The sequence below is a fragment of the Anomaloglossus baeobatrachus genome, chromosome 3 (assembly GCF_048569485.1).
Source record: "Anomaloglossus baeobatrachus isolate aAnoBae1 chromosome 3, aAnoBae1.hap1, whole genome shotgun sequence".
NCBI lineage: Eukaryota > Metazoa > Chordata > Amphibia > Anura > Aromobatidae > Anomaloglossus > Anomaloglossus baeobatrachus.
Genome location: NC_134355.1, coordinates 75,709,561 through 75,723,852, shown reverse-complemented (window position 1 = coordinate 75,723,852; position 14,292 = coordinate 75,709,561). Strand labels below are relative to the sequence as shown.

The window sequence follows — 14,292 nt, the reverse complement described above, 5'->3', positions numbered from 1 at the left end:
GGCTCATCAACGAAATGCTGGGATTTTGAACACGCGCCAACTTAAGGTCACTCAACGCATATTTTGCCTGACATTAACATAACTGTCTTGGTCTAATCATCAGATGGAGAGGCCAAATGCTCTGATTCGAAAGGGGGTTTTTTTAATTAATGTTATGGATAATAGAGGTATTAGATTTCATATGAGAACCCAAATGTACTTAACTAAGGAAAATTACATCATTCTCAATGACTTATTAAAAGATGTTAATTAACTAGTTTAAGGAGCATATTCAATACTCTTAGAGATCAGAATTCTTTCAGTCCTGGGTCACGTAGAGAATTTCTTTAAATTAACCAATGTGTCTCTAGGCGTGAGAATGGATTCGTACTTAAGGCTGGGTGTTTTCTGATTAATTTTCACACACTATTGCGTCTTCACAGTATTGTTTAAAGATTGGTACCAGATTGCAACACAGACAAGATTTTGGAACCAAATGAAAGGTATTTCAACCACAAATGACTATGGTGATGCATCGTTGACTTGCCACATGGAAAAAAGTTGTGTGTCCACATTTCCAGGGAACATGTGGGGCTTGGGTTTTTCAAATCTCATATAAGTAATAGAATTGTTTGAGGACCATAAGGTACAACTTGTATTTTGGAAATACTGGGTATTGCTGGACAACCACTTTACATGATCATACTGGAAATTCCGGGTATTGCTGGACAACTGCCTTACATGATCATATTGGAAATACCAGGTATTTCTGGACAACCACCTTACATGATCATATTGGAGATACCAGGTATTGCTGGACAACTGCCTTACATGATCATATTGGAAATACCAGGTATTTCTGGACAACCACCTTACATGATCATATTGGAGATACCATGTATTGCTGGACAACAGCCTTACGTGATCATATTGGATACACCGGGTATTGCTGGACAACCATCTTACATGATCATTTTGGAAATACTGGGTATTGCTGGACAACCACCTTACATGATCATATTGGAAATACTGGGTATTGCTGGATAACCACCTTACGTGATCATATTGGAAATACTGGGTATTGCTGGACAACCACCTTACATGATCATGTTGGAAATACTGGGTATTGCTGGATAACCACCTTACGTGATCATATTGGAAATACTGGGTATTGCTGGACAACCATCTTGCATGATCATATTGGAAATACTGGGTATTGCTGGACAACCACCTTACGTGATCATATTGGAAATCCCGGATATTGCTGGATAACCACCTTACGTGATCATATTGGAAATACTGGGTATTGCTGGACAACCACCTTACATGATCATATTGGAAATACTGGGTATTGCTGGACAACCACCTTACGTGATCATATTGGAAATCCCGGATATTGCTGGATAACCACCTTACGTAATCATATTAGAAATCCCGGTTATTGCTGGACAACCACCTTACGTAATCATATTAGAAATCCCGGTTATTGCTGGACAACCACCTTATGAGATCATATTTTAAATACTGGGTATTGCTGGACAATCACCTTACATGATCATGTATTGTGACTTTACATAGACCAGAGATTTTCATTTAACAGCCTCAGATATTTCTAACATAGGCTGAAAATAACTTAAATCCATCAATTTCAATTTTTCTCCACCAGTTTTCCTATCCCTATTTATAAGGCTAGAGTCACACTTGCGAGTGACTCGCTGAGTCTTGCATCAGATCACCCAGGCATGGCCGCACACTCTTTTCACAGGAGCGGGTCGGCTGCATGCATTTCTATGCAGCTGAGACGCTCCTGTCCGGAGAGCATCAAGCCGTGCCGGGTGATGCGATGCAAGACTCGAGTGAGTCACATGCAATACACTCGCAAGTGTGACTCCGTCCTAACTCACAATGTCATCTGTTGTGAAAAAAGCATCCATTTTTTGGCCGACCGCGTGTTCATCAGATCTGAACCTAACTATCCATTTTTTTGCACACTTGGCAAAGCATATATGTGTTCTCCATATAGTAAGCAGATATAACCATCCACTTTACACTTCGCTGAAGGACCTGTGTGGGGTCATACCCATGTGATCTGTATCCAGCTTTGTTGGCTGAGGCCCCGTCCCTTCTGGTCACATGGGTATTACCTCACCCAGGTCCTTCAGCAAAGTGAGTAGAAAATCCTGATAATTGGTTCCCTTTAAGACCAATCGGGGTGATGATGATAATACTAAATATTGTATGTAAACTGGACAACAATAAAAAAAATGTAAAAAACCCCAACTATTTCCAGGTAGAAGTACTGTACATGACTGTAATGACATTTATTTATTTTTTTAACAATTGCAGCAATTTTATTTGAAAGCAAGTTCATATTTACATCTTCAGAAAGTAGACGATATATACCTTATTCTTTTGAGAAAAAAAATGAAGGCCACTTTGCCTTCCCTCAGTGTCAATATTTATTAACTATGACAAAAGGACATTACTGTCCAAACAGAATCTGCCAACGATAATACATCTCCATTCATACTACATGGATTTATTTGTGAATTAGCCATAGTACTCAGAGCAGGCACCTGCGAGAAGGCCATTTCTGTATTAGAACATGCTGGTTAGGCTAGCTTTTAATTCCATTAGCATTATTTGCTAAGACGGATTAGACATGCCCTAACATTTCTGGCATGCCTGCTTGCTACACTCTGATCCACGTATCACTCTATACAGTCCTGTTGTTTTTAAAAGCATTCCACCATTCTTCTGATTGATTGCTCATTGTGGCCTCTGAGAGGTGTAAAGAATATGTCAGCATCGGTAATTCCAGGTGGATTTGCTTATTTTTACTATGGGAAGTTCACAATCTATATATAAACATACCTTGCGTACAGCATTATTTCGTTTGTTTTTATACTATCGTGGAAGAAGGGTCTAAAATTTACCTTTTTTTGCAACTTATTCACTATATATCATGATAAATATATAATGTACTCTGTTATAAATTTACAGATAAAACAAGTTAAGTTTAATTAAATTTTAAAGGTCCAAACTTCACACTGACACGTCATTTCATCTAAGAAAAGGTTAAGCATCACTCAGAGGAGACATGATTAAGATGCTCGGGGCATAAGAGAAAATGGTTTGATGTATTAATATGGAATAAAGGGAAAATCAAAAATCTGATCTTGGGCAGACAGATCAGTCAGGCCCTCTAGGTTTTCCCTCCTGTGCCAGAGGACTAGTGTTGGCACTGATCTAAGGGGTAACATTTCTACTTGTGGAGAGTGATATGCCTGACATGACAGTGTAAGGAGGCTTATAAGACATGCAATGCTCCTCTGGGAAAATAAATATGCAAATTGTCTCTTAAGTGAAGAAGATGACTTGAACTGTAGTGCCATCTATTGGAAGGAGGTATATTTTACTGCAACCTCCTGCTCTGTGGCCTCCTCTCCAACACTCTTGTAACCCTGCAATCTATCCTAAACTCTGCGGTCCAATTAATCCACCTCTCCCCTCACTATTCTCCAGCCTCTCCTCTCTGCCAATCCCTTCACTGGCTTTCCATTGCCCAAAGACTCCAGTTCAAAACATTAATCATGATATACAAAGCCATCCACAACCTGTCTCCTCCATACATCTGTGACCTAGTTTCCAGGTACCTACCTGCACTCAACCTCAGATCCTCACAACACCCCCTTCTCTACTCCTCTCTACTCCTCCTCTGTCCAGTACACCACTACACAACCAGCTCTGTCCTCACCTATTGTATCCTCACCCATTCCCTGTAGACTGTGAGCCCTTGCGGGCAGGGTCCTCTCTCCTCTACCGGTCTGTTTTGTACTGTTAATGATTGTTGTACTTGTTTTTATGTGTACCCTTTTCACTTGTAAAGTGCCATAGAATAAATGGCGCTATAATAATAAATAATAATAATATTAATATTACAAAATGGAAGCCAAATTCACAATGTGAGCAGCTTGCATCCCTTTCTAGACTTCTGAAAGTTTCTGATGTTCAGTTAGTTAATAAGGAGATATAACTAATTTCATCTAGTAAGGAATTGTCTACATTTATGTTTCTAGTTGGTGTTTTTTGATAGCAAAACACAGATGTAAAACTGATTCAGGAACTGATCGAATAGTTTCAATGGAATCATTCCCAGTCACCCAGCAAAAAGTATGTCAGCTGTTGTACCAAAGTATTGTCATGTTAGTCATGTTCATTGAAAACCTGAGTTATTATAGTGCTTATCACAAGAAAATGATGGCTTATCCTCAGATTGGATCACCAACATCAGATCGGTTGCAGTCTGACACCCAGTACCACCACCGATCTAAGCCTTCACCATGCAGTTTCATTCAGTGTGTACCCACTGTTGCTGGATACTGCAAATCAGCTCCTATGCTCTTTGAGTAGGAACTCTTCTGCAGCACTCAACAGAGGCTGATACACATTGTCTTGAACAGTTACTACTCGGCAGCACCCAACAGCAGCACTACATGTTGAATGGAGCTGTGCATTGCATCCAGATGCCACTGAAAATGATAACAGATAACAAATAGAGTAGCTGAATATTGGACCCCCAGTTTCATATTGATGACCTACTCCGAGGGTTGCTGATACATAGTGGAACTTCACACAGCACTTCTATATAACATGGGAAATAGAAGCATATTTTATGTTGGCTGATCCCTCCTCAGCCAAGTATATATATATATATATATATGTAGAGAAAAGTAAAACAGCACTCCAGTGTTTTACAGGTTTGCTGAAGATAGATCATCGATAACATCGGTGCCACTATTCCAAGGATAGGTAACCGATTACATGTGACCAGATAGCCCTTTTAAAGAAGCACTTCCATTAAAAATGTTGTCCTCTTAATAAACTGCAGTCATAATATTATCTTGTGCACTTGTGCACTTACAATTGCTCATTTTGCCGTTTTACCCAGGGAATTCTACTTTTTTCCATTAGGTCTATGGCATGACGTGATTAAAAACAGACTAGCTGAATCCTCCTAAACTCTATTTAGAAACAGGAAGTCTCTTTTCCCTGCATGAGTCTCCACTGCAAAATCAATGGCAGGGAAGAGGAGCTTAGCATTTGGGTCAGGTGATGACTCGTGCAGAGAAGTGATTTCCTGTTTCTACACAGAGAAAAGAGAAGAATTTACTGGGTAGAAAGTCAAAATGAGCAATTGTAAATACACGGTGATATATAATATAATGATTGTAATATAGTAAGCGATAAAAACTTTGATGGATGTGCTTCTATAATACTAGATTCTATATAATAGTACCAATAACTGCATAATTAAACTTTGATATTTGGACATGAACAAAATCTTATTGGATATGCTGGCATTCTAGTAAGTAACAACGCCCCATTTAATGCTAACATGGCATCAAATATTTTTATAGAGATGGCACATACTTGTTTACTTCAAAGCTTTGGATATCATGCATGTAAATGTACTATACAGAGGAAGATAAAAACATAATTTAATACCATGCTCTTGATTTTGGTTATAGACTTATCCCATGAAGAAAAACTTATGTGGTCTAATTTTAAGTAATTGGAGCAAACTGTGTAGAATGTCATAAAGAAAGCAATAATTGCTAGCTTGCCTCGAGCCATTGAAAATGAGGATTTAATGTCTGTTATGCTATATTAAATTGTTCTGCATTCTTTGCAACAGACAAGACCAGGCAAATTAAGCATCAAACCCATTTTACCACCATATAAAATAAAATAAAACAACATAAACACCTTTCAACTGAATAAATAATAAAAAAAGACTTTATTATGTGAAATCGTTCCCCCAATCTTTATTATTATGTGTTCAAGTCATCTGATCTCTTCTCTGCATATTTATTGGCTTACTGTAGCAGAAACTTTCAATTTCATGAAAATCTATAATTGCCATAATCACATGAAAGCCATGACTTCATGCAGCTAATCCTCCTCAGCCAACGGTCCATAATGACATAGACCTTTTAACTGAAACTCAATACGCTTAAAAATACTTAAATACTTTCCAACGTTCTTTTTTTTTTTTTTAATTTTAGGGGGGTTGTATGTTTCTTTATTTTTCAGAGGTGGAGGTGATCTGGAGAGAAGGGAGGAGGATTAAGATGTTATCTAAAAACACAGCTAACAGGCATGACCAGACAAGGTACCACCACGCCACGGGCTACTCTGCCAAAAAGAAATTTCAAGTTCACATTCTAAAGTCAACTGCAGCTGCGGTCAGCACAAATGAAAAAAAAATTACTAAAAAGATCATACGTCAAGATTACCATCATATGACACAACTAGCAATTAATCATTTTCCTAATTGCAGCTAATGACTTAGATGGTTTGAGAGTTTCGAAAGGAAAGAATGTCATGAATCGGGTTTACTTTCACTTAAACAGAAAACTTCACAAAGGGCAATTAAGGTAGGTTACGAACCAGAATTACATTTTGGGTTTCTAGAGTTGAGTTCAATGCATAAAGCTGTTTCTCCAAACTTGATACTAGATAAAGTGGTGACGTATTTGATCTGACTTTAAGACCATTATCAGTTGCTTTCCCGGTTTTCATGAGTAATCCCATACAAAACTAGAGGACCTTTTCTGGCATCAGTATTCCTCTAGAGTTTCACTACAATGGTGGAGAGAAATGATAACAGATGGCTAGATATATGGAGACCAGACCAAAGCTTTACCCAAATTTAACCAACTGGACGAGCCTAATTCAGTCATTTAGTAGTTATATGGTGCCCATTTGGACAATCTAGATAACATCCAAGCATAGGAAGAATCCATTTATTTGTTTCTTTCTGCCTTGAATTATTTAATTATACTAGCTGTAGTACCCGGCATTGCCCAGGATAGTAACTGTCTCTCTGTTTCTCTCCCAGTCTCTGTCTGTCTCCCTCTCTGTCTGTCTCTCTCTGTCTGTGTCTGTCTATCTCTCTCTATCGCTTTGTCTGTCTGTCTCTTTCCCTGTTTGTCTATCTTTTTCCCTATCTGTCTCTCTATCTCTTTCACTGTCTGTCTCTCTATCTATTTTCCTGTCTGTCTCTTTCCCTGTTCTTTTTTGACTGCTTGATCTTACTTTCCCTATTTCCCTATGGAGTGTTGCTTACATTTTCATTTGGTTTCATGACACATTCCATAGGTCATTTAGTAGTCATCTCCTCTTACCTTTCATGTTTGGGTCAATGTGCTGCTTCTCCTTGTCCTTGTTTCTCCTGCAATACTATTTTTGTACTGTGACATATTTAAACCTGATTATTATCCAACCTTTTTTACATGTGTTTATAATAAAAATGATTTTATATGCAAAATAATTGGTTGTGATTCCGGTCTATGATGGTGGTATTCAATTATTGCACATTAAGCCCTCCTTTCCTTTTGCATCCAATACTCTTTCCCTGTGTGTCCCTTTGTCTGTCTGTCTCTTTGTCTGTGTCTATCTGTGTCTATTTCTTTGTCTGTCTGTCTCTGCCTGTCTCTGTCTGTCTGTCTCTTTCCCTGTCTTTTTCCTTGTCTGTCTGTCTCTTTCCCTGGCTGCATGGTGAAAAGGCCAACATTCCATTCAAGGGCGTGGCTATGCATTCTTCTGACATTCTGGCTGCATTGTGGCTCCCAGTTCCATTGACTTTAATGGAGGCAGGTTTTTTGGCGAATAACTGTAAAGCGCTGGGTTAAAATTTCCCCTCAAAACATAGTCTATGGCATTCGCCGAGTCAAATGGAGTGTCTGTGCAAAATTTTGTGATTGTACATGCGACGGTGCGAATTCCTTTAGCGGACATACACACACACATACATACATACACACATACATACATACCACACTCCGCTTTATATATTAGATTACCATTTTGGTAATAAATGGCACAATTAGATCTGCTTGATTACTTTTCTTTAAGAAAATTCTTAAAGATTTAAAATGTGAGAAAATAATATTGGATATTTGCCACAGAAGCCCGTTAGTATTTGTGATATGTTTAAAAAACCCCAACGTTGACAGTTTTCAGCACTCAGTATTTATATGAGTTCTACCAAATACTAAAAATAGGAGCTACGAGACTCAGCTGAGACCTAATATCCCATACACAACAGATAGCAACAGCAAAACAATGGTTTGGCCAATTGTTCTGCCAACATCTCTATGTTTCTCAACTCCTCCATACAGCAGTGTTCTATTCACAGGAGCACTTGTCTCTGGCAGAGAGCCACTTCCAGACACCTCTGGCAGTAACTTATCTCATCAAGAACAAAAAGGATCAGCAGTGTCATCTCCCCTTTAATTTGGGAAGCTCCTATACACATATAGGGCAGCTTAGAGGCTTAGTGATATGCACTGGTATTACTTTGCAATGCTGCAATCTTAAGTTCAAATCCCACCAAGGACAACATCTGCAAGAAGTTTGCCTGTTCTTCACGTGTTCATGTGGGTTTCCTTCGAGTTCTGTGGTTTCCTCCCACACTCCAAAGTTATACTGATAGGGAATAGAGATGAGCGAACCTGAGGTTCAGTGTTTGTACCAGACATAGACTTTACACAAAAAACAGAGTTCAGATTCGGAGTTCGGGTGCTTTACATATGAACACCACTTGTGCGAACATCGCTGTGCTTGGGTACACTTGGTGTTCAGCCCAGTGCAAGCCGTTTGCAGCATTTAAATGGCTCACACTGGGGGTAACTACAGCATGATTGGATGTAGTGTGCACCCCCAAAAAAATGGAAAAACACTGCCCACCTGCCTCCAGAAGTGATCTATTTATGGCTGGCTGCATGTGAGTGGAGACCAGAACTGCCTAATTAATGACTTTCTTTGAGGTTCAGGTCAAACTCAGGTCCCAAACGCCGAACCGAACGTCCATGGGTCTGCTCATGTCTAATAGGGAATTTAGAGTATGAGCCCCAATGGGGACAGTGATGATAATGATGTCTGTAAAGCGCTGTGGAATTAATGACACTGTATAGGCAAGTAAAAAATAAATAATTAAAGACACATTCGAATGTTAGCTGAAACAGTCAATCTCAGCGAGTTCAGCAGACATCAGTCTAATTTATATGGGGGCCTTTAGTATGCTATTTCTTTTTAAGTAATTAAAGGGGATTGTCTACTGCCTACTTTTACAACCCCTTCTCATTCACCATGTTTGCCCCTGTTAAAACAAAAAAATATTATTCTCACCTTCTAGCATTGTTCCAGCATTGTTGGCACTTGCCCTCCCCAGGGCTCTTGAGTGGTTTTTGTCTCTCGCCCAATTAGCACCAGTTTCACTCTTCACACCTTTAGACATATGATTAATCAACAGGAAATGATCAACAGGAAATGATTGGCAGCCGCAGCTCTCACTTCCTGTTGATTACTTATACATCCAAGGGCAGAAAAAGTGAAGCCGGTGGTGATTTGGCATGGATCTCGCGTGACATAACCTCACAGGAGCTGCGGGAGACTGAGTGCTGACACCACTGGAATGGCACCGGCACAGGAGGTGAGTATATGATTTTTATTGTATAAAGGGCAAATATCGTTAAATAGAAGGGGTTGTCCAAATAGTGGACAACCCTTTTAAAGGTCTCAGAACTTGGACTCCAAATGATTCCAACTTTTGTGACTATCCTGTTTGTCTTCACTCTTCCATCAGATGTTTGAAATAATTGGTACCCTTCGAATAAAAAAAGTGTATTATTTATAACTGTATATTACAAATATTCAATGCCGAAAATCAAGTTCCGTTGAGTATAAGTATTACAAATCTACCTAGCAAAGAAAATCAACCTATGGAGAAATCTGTCTATCCTTCTCAAATAGAGAGTTGATACCTTCTCCTTGTTGTCTCCATTAGCCTTGTACCATTATCTTTTAAAAGCTTAATTATTTGCAAACAATTGATCAAGATGGGAATATGAGAAAAGAGAGTCTAGGATCAAGGGAGAACTACAATGCATTAGTAGAGCAAACAAAATTACCTCCAGTGCTCACAAAAGAAATTAATGATTGGGACCTTGTCCAAGGGAGAGCAATAGTTGTACTGTTTCTCCTGGAGTGCTCTCTATTTCGTCTGGGCTAACACCTAAAGAATCAGTGAAGGCCATAAAACAGAGATTATGCAGGAGAAAGCTGACCCTTTCTCCGAGAATCAATGTTGCACATATCTTCAGTTTAACGCTTGGTTTCCTGTTATATCTTTGCAATCTCACAATAATCTCAAGACAATTTTCCATCTAAACTTTTTAAGTATGTTGTTTAGCTATTTATTTTAATACTTTAAAACCTTCATGTAAATATATTCTGTTTGGTTTATACAATTGCATTGATTTAACACTGAAAAATAGAAAGCATTTCTCCTAGTTAAAAATACCCTTTCTTTAAACAGAAGGTACGCAGCACGAAAACATACATTTTTTCAGGCTCAGTGGATACCTGCCCTTAAACCTTACAATCTAATTTTAGTGCCAGAACAGCAGTGACTTGCCCAAGATCACAGGATCTGTTACTGGACCAGTGATTTTGCTTGTTAAAAAAAAATTCTACCATGAGTTAAAAAAATACAAAGGATTTTATTGGAATCAAATTGTGTAAATATTGGTTTAAAAGGGATTTCTGATCATCATAAATGGGCCAATTCCAAAGTGTTTGTAAAACCAAGAAACTTAAAAAATAGCATCTTCTTAAAAGTTCCGTCAGTTCTCAAGAATGGAGGGATTTTTAATTTTATAATTTATTTCTCGTTGCCTATATTATCAGCCACCTCTGTAATCCAACAGAAATGGTAGTTTCCTAGACACGGAGTATGCTTTGAAACCGTGGTAGTTTCCTAGACATGGAGTGTGCTTGGAAGCCGTGGTAATTTCCTAGACGCTGAGTGTACTTGGCAGTTGTGGTAGTTTCCTAGACACGGAGTGTGCTTGGAAATCATGGTAGTTTCGTAGACACAGAGTGTGCTTGGAAGTCATGGTAGTTTCCTAGACACAGAGTGTGCTTGGAAGTCGTGGTAGTTTCCAAGACACGGAGTGTGCTTGGAAGCTGTGACAGTTTTCTAGACACGGAGTGTGCTTGGAAGTTGTGGTAGTTTTCTAGACACGGAGTGTGCTTGGAAGTTGTGGTAGTTTTCTAGACACGGAGTGTGCTTGGAAGTCGTGGTAGTTTCCTAGACATGGAGTGTGCTTGGAAGCCGTGGTAATTTCCTAGACGCTGAGTGTACTTGGCAGTTGTGGTAGTTTCCTAGACACGGAGTGTGCTTGGAAATCATGGTAGTTTCGTAGACACAGAGTGTGCTTGGAAGTCGTGGTAGTTTCCTAGACACAGAGTGTGCTTGGAAGTCGTGGTAGTTTCCTAGACACAGAGTGTGCTTGGAAGTCGTGGTAGTTTTTCCTAGACACAGAGTGTGCTTGGAAGTCGTGGTAGTTTCCTAGACACGGAGTGTGCTTGGAAGCTGTGATAGTTTTCTAGACACGAAGTGTGCTTGGAAGTTGTGGTAGTTTCCTAGACATGGAGTGTGCTTGGAAGTCGTGGTAGTTTCCTAGACATGGAGTGTGCTTGGAAGTCATGGTAATTTCCTAGACATGGAATTTGCTTGGAAATTGTGGTAGTTTCCTAGACATAGAGTGTGCTTGGAAGTCTATTGGGGCACACACACATTGGCTACCATTAGCCCTTTGGGGCACAATTGTGAATTACTATTGCACCCGGGAGCCTGCTGTAGGCCTCTATTATTGCCATCTTGATGCTTCTATGAAGTTTAGCCACAATGGCGGAATAGCATTTTTTTGCACCATCTCATCCCACTTTGAATTTTTTCCCATATTTTAGTACATTGTATGGTAAATTGGAGGGTGTCATTCAAAACTACAACTCATCTCTCAAAAAAACAGGCCTTCAAAAGACTATGTCTGTGGAGAAATAAAAAATTTACTTGGAAGAAGGGGAGGGAAGAATGCAAACATGAAATAAAAAATTGGAGATGGAGACAAATAAAGCTATAGTGAGTTCTAGGTATCAGTTTTGGGCTAAATTCCCAGCAACTCAACTTCTGGTTTAGTTTAAACTCTGGCAAGAATTTTCAGCGTTGGCACATGTCCCGTGATGTTGATGAAAAAGACTAGAACCCCTTCATCTGTTAATGCTAATTCACAGACAATGAAGGGGGCTGACTAATTAATAGAAATGAGCCAGTTGGCCAGCCCTTTTATACATGTGACTAGTCGTGTGATCACACAGGAAGCTGCAGTGTCAAAGTCGGGGTGCCAAGACTAGCTCTAACATATAGACATCAGAGACTTTTTTATTAAAATTTCAAAAAGTTTTAAAAAATTTAAAAACATTGTCTTTTTTCAAGCTTGACAATTTCTATAATTAGAATATGAATTAGCGTAGGCTAGTGGCCTAATGTGAAGGTCATGGGCACCAGAGCAAAACCTCCAACAGGACCCCCATTATTGCAGATATTTACCAGTAATGGTATTTTCATATAGGCTAAAATTAACTTTTTGGGCCCCCAAAGCTTCAGGACCTGGATGAAATTGCAACCCCTGCACCTATTATGGTTACGCCCCTGGTCTAGGCTACATTACCCGGTCTCTACATGCATGAAACTGAGGTGTGGACTACATCACTCAGTCTCTACATGCATGAATGTGAGGTGTGGGCTACATCACTCAGTCTCTACATGCATGAAACTGAGGTGTGGACTACATCACTCTGTCTCTACATGCATGAATGTGAGGTGTGGGCTACATCACTCAGTCTCTACATGCATGAAACTGAGGTGTGGACTACATCACTCAGTCTCTACATGCATGAATGTGAGGTGTGGGCTACATCACTCAGTCTCCACATGCATGAATGTGAGGTGTGGGCTACATCACTCAGTCTCTACATACATGAATGTGAGGTGTGGGCTACATCACTCTGTCTCTACATGCATGAATGTGAGGTGTGGGCTACATCACTCAGTCTCTACATACATGAATGTGAGGTGTGGGCTACATCACTCAGTCTCTACATGCATGAATGTGAGGTGTGGGCTACATCACTCTGTCTCTACATGCATGAATGTGAGGTGTGGGCTACATCACTCAGTCTCTACATACATGAATGTGAGGTGTGGGCTACATCACTCAGTCTCTACATGCATGAATGTGAGGTGTGGGCTACATCACTCTGTCTCTACATGCATGAATGTGAGGTGTGGGCTACATCACTCTGTCTCTACATGCATGAATGTGAGGTGTGGGCTACATCACTCTGTCTCTACATGCATGAATGTGAGGTGTGGGCTACATCACTCTGTCTCTACATGCATGAATGTGAGGTGTGGGCTACATCACTCAGTCTCTACATGCATGAATGTGAGGTGTGGGCTACATAACTCAGTCTCTACATGCATGAAGCTGAGGTGTGGGCTACATCCCTTGGTTTCTACCTGAATGAAGATGAGATGTGGGCTACATCACTGGGTCTTTTCATGCATGAAGTTAAAAATGATAGGTAATGGATTCAATATAACATGTAGGATCAATATATTTTTCAGAATTAGACTGATTTTACGTGTATGAGATGAAAGTCTAGATTTTCACACAGTTTTTTTTATCCAGGAGTAGATAAAAAAAAGAAAAAATATATATATATAAAAGACTGATATTAATCTCATGGTTTCCATTACCACGTTTAGCTCAAAAACGTCATGAAAAACTTCACCAACAACTTCAAACTAGTCGCAAAACTAAGTGTTACAGACTTATCTTCAACTTTCTGAGTCAATGACTTCCTTCCATAAAAATAATGAATATACAAAGAGATATCATTTTCATCATAAATATTTATTTTCACCTATTTTTCCCAATGTTTATTTATTTCAGTGTATAAACATAATTAGAGGGCTGGAGCCTGTGGGCATATGACCATTGACTCCCAAGACGCAAGACATTTCCTAGGTTCTTGAATTGTGCACAGCAGCATATATTACTCTGCCATTAGTTTATTTGTATGTCATAGTTTTCATTCCAATAATAAATAGATAAATTCTACATTTTTTCCGCTGAGACCTAAAGATATGGTACTAGTATGGATTTTGATACATCCAGTATGATATATGTATGAAAATGAAGCGCAGAAAGAGGAAAAACCTACACTCACATGTTTGTACTCCTACTATGCCAAGCCAAGCCAATATTATATAATATCCAAAATGCAAATGTATCTTAAAAATGTTAGATGTATATGTTAAAAATATAATTTATAAGAATACATTTATTAAAAATCATGCAATACAAAAAAAAAACATTATAATAGGAGTTAGTTTTT

The 14,292-nt window shown here is 39.1% G+C and overlaps 1 protein-coding gene across 2 annotated transcripts in view; it reads right to left on the bottom strand.

Moving 5' to 3' along the window:
* The window catches only part of MEIS1 (Meis homeobox 1), a 222,365-nt gene that overhangs the window by 46,862 nt on the left and 161,211 nt on the right, over positions 1 to 14,292 (bottom strand). The gene's annotated exons all lie outside the window — the stretch shown is intronic.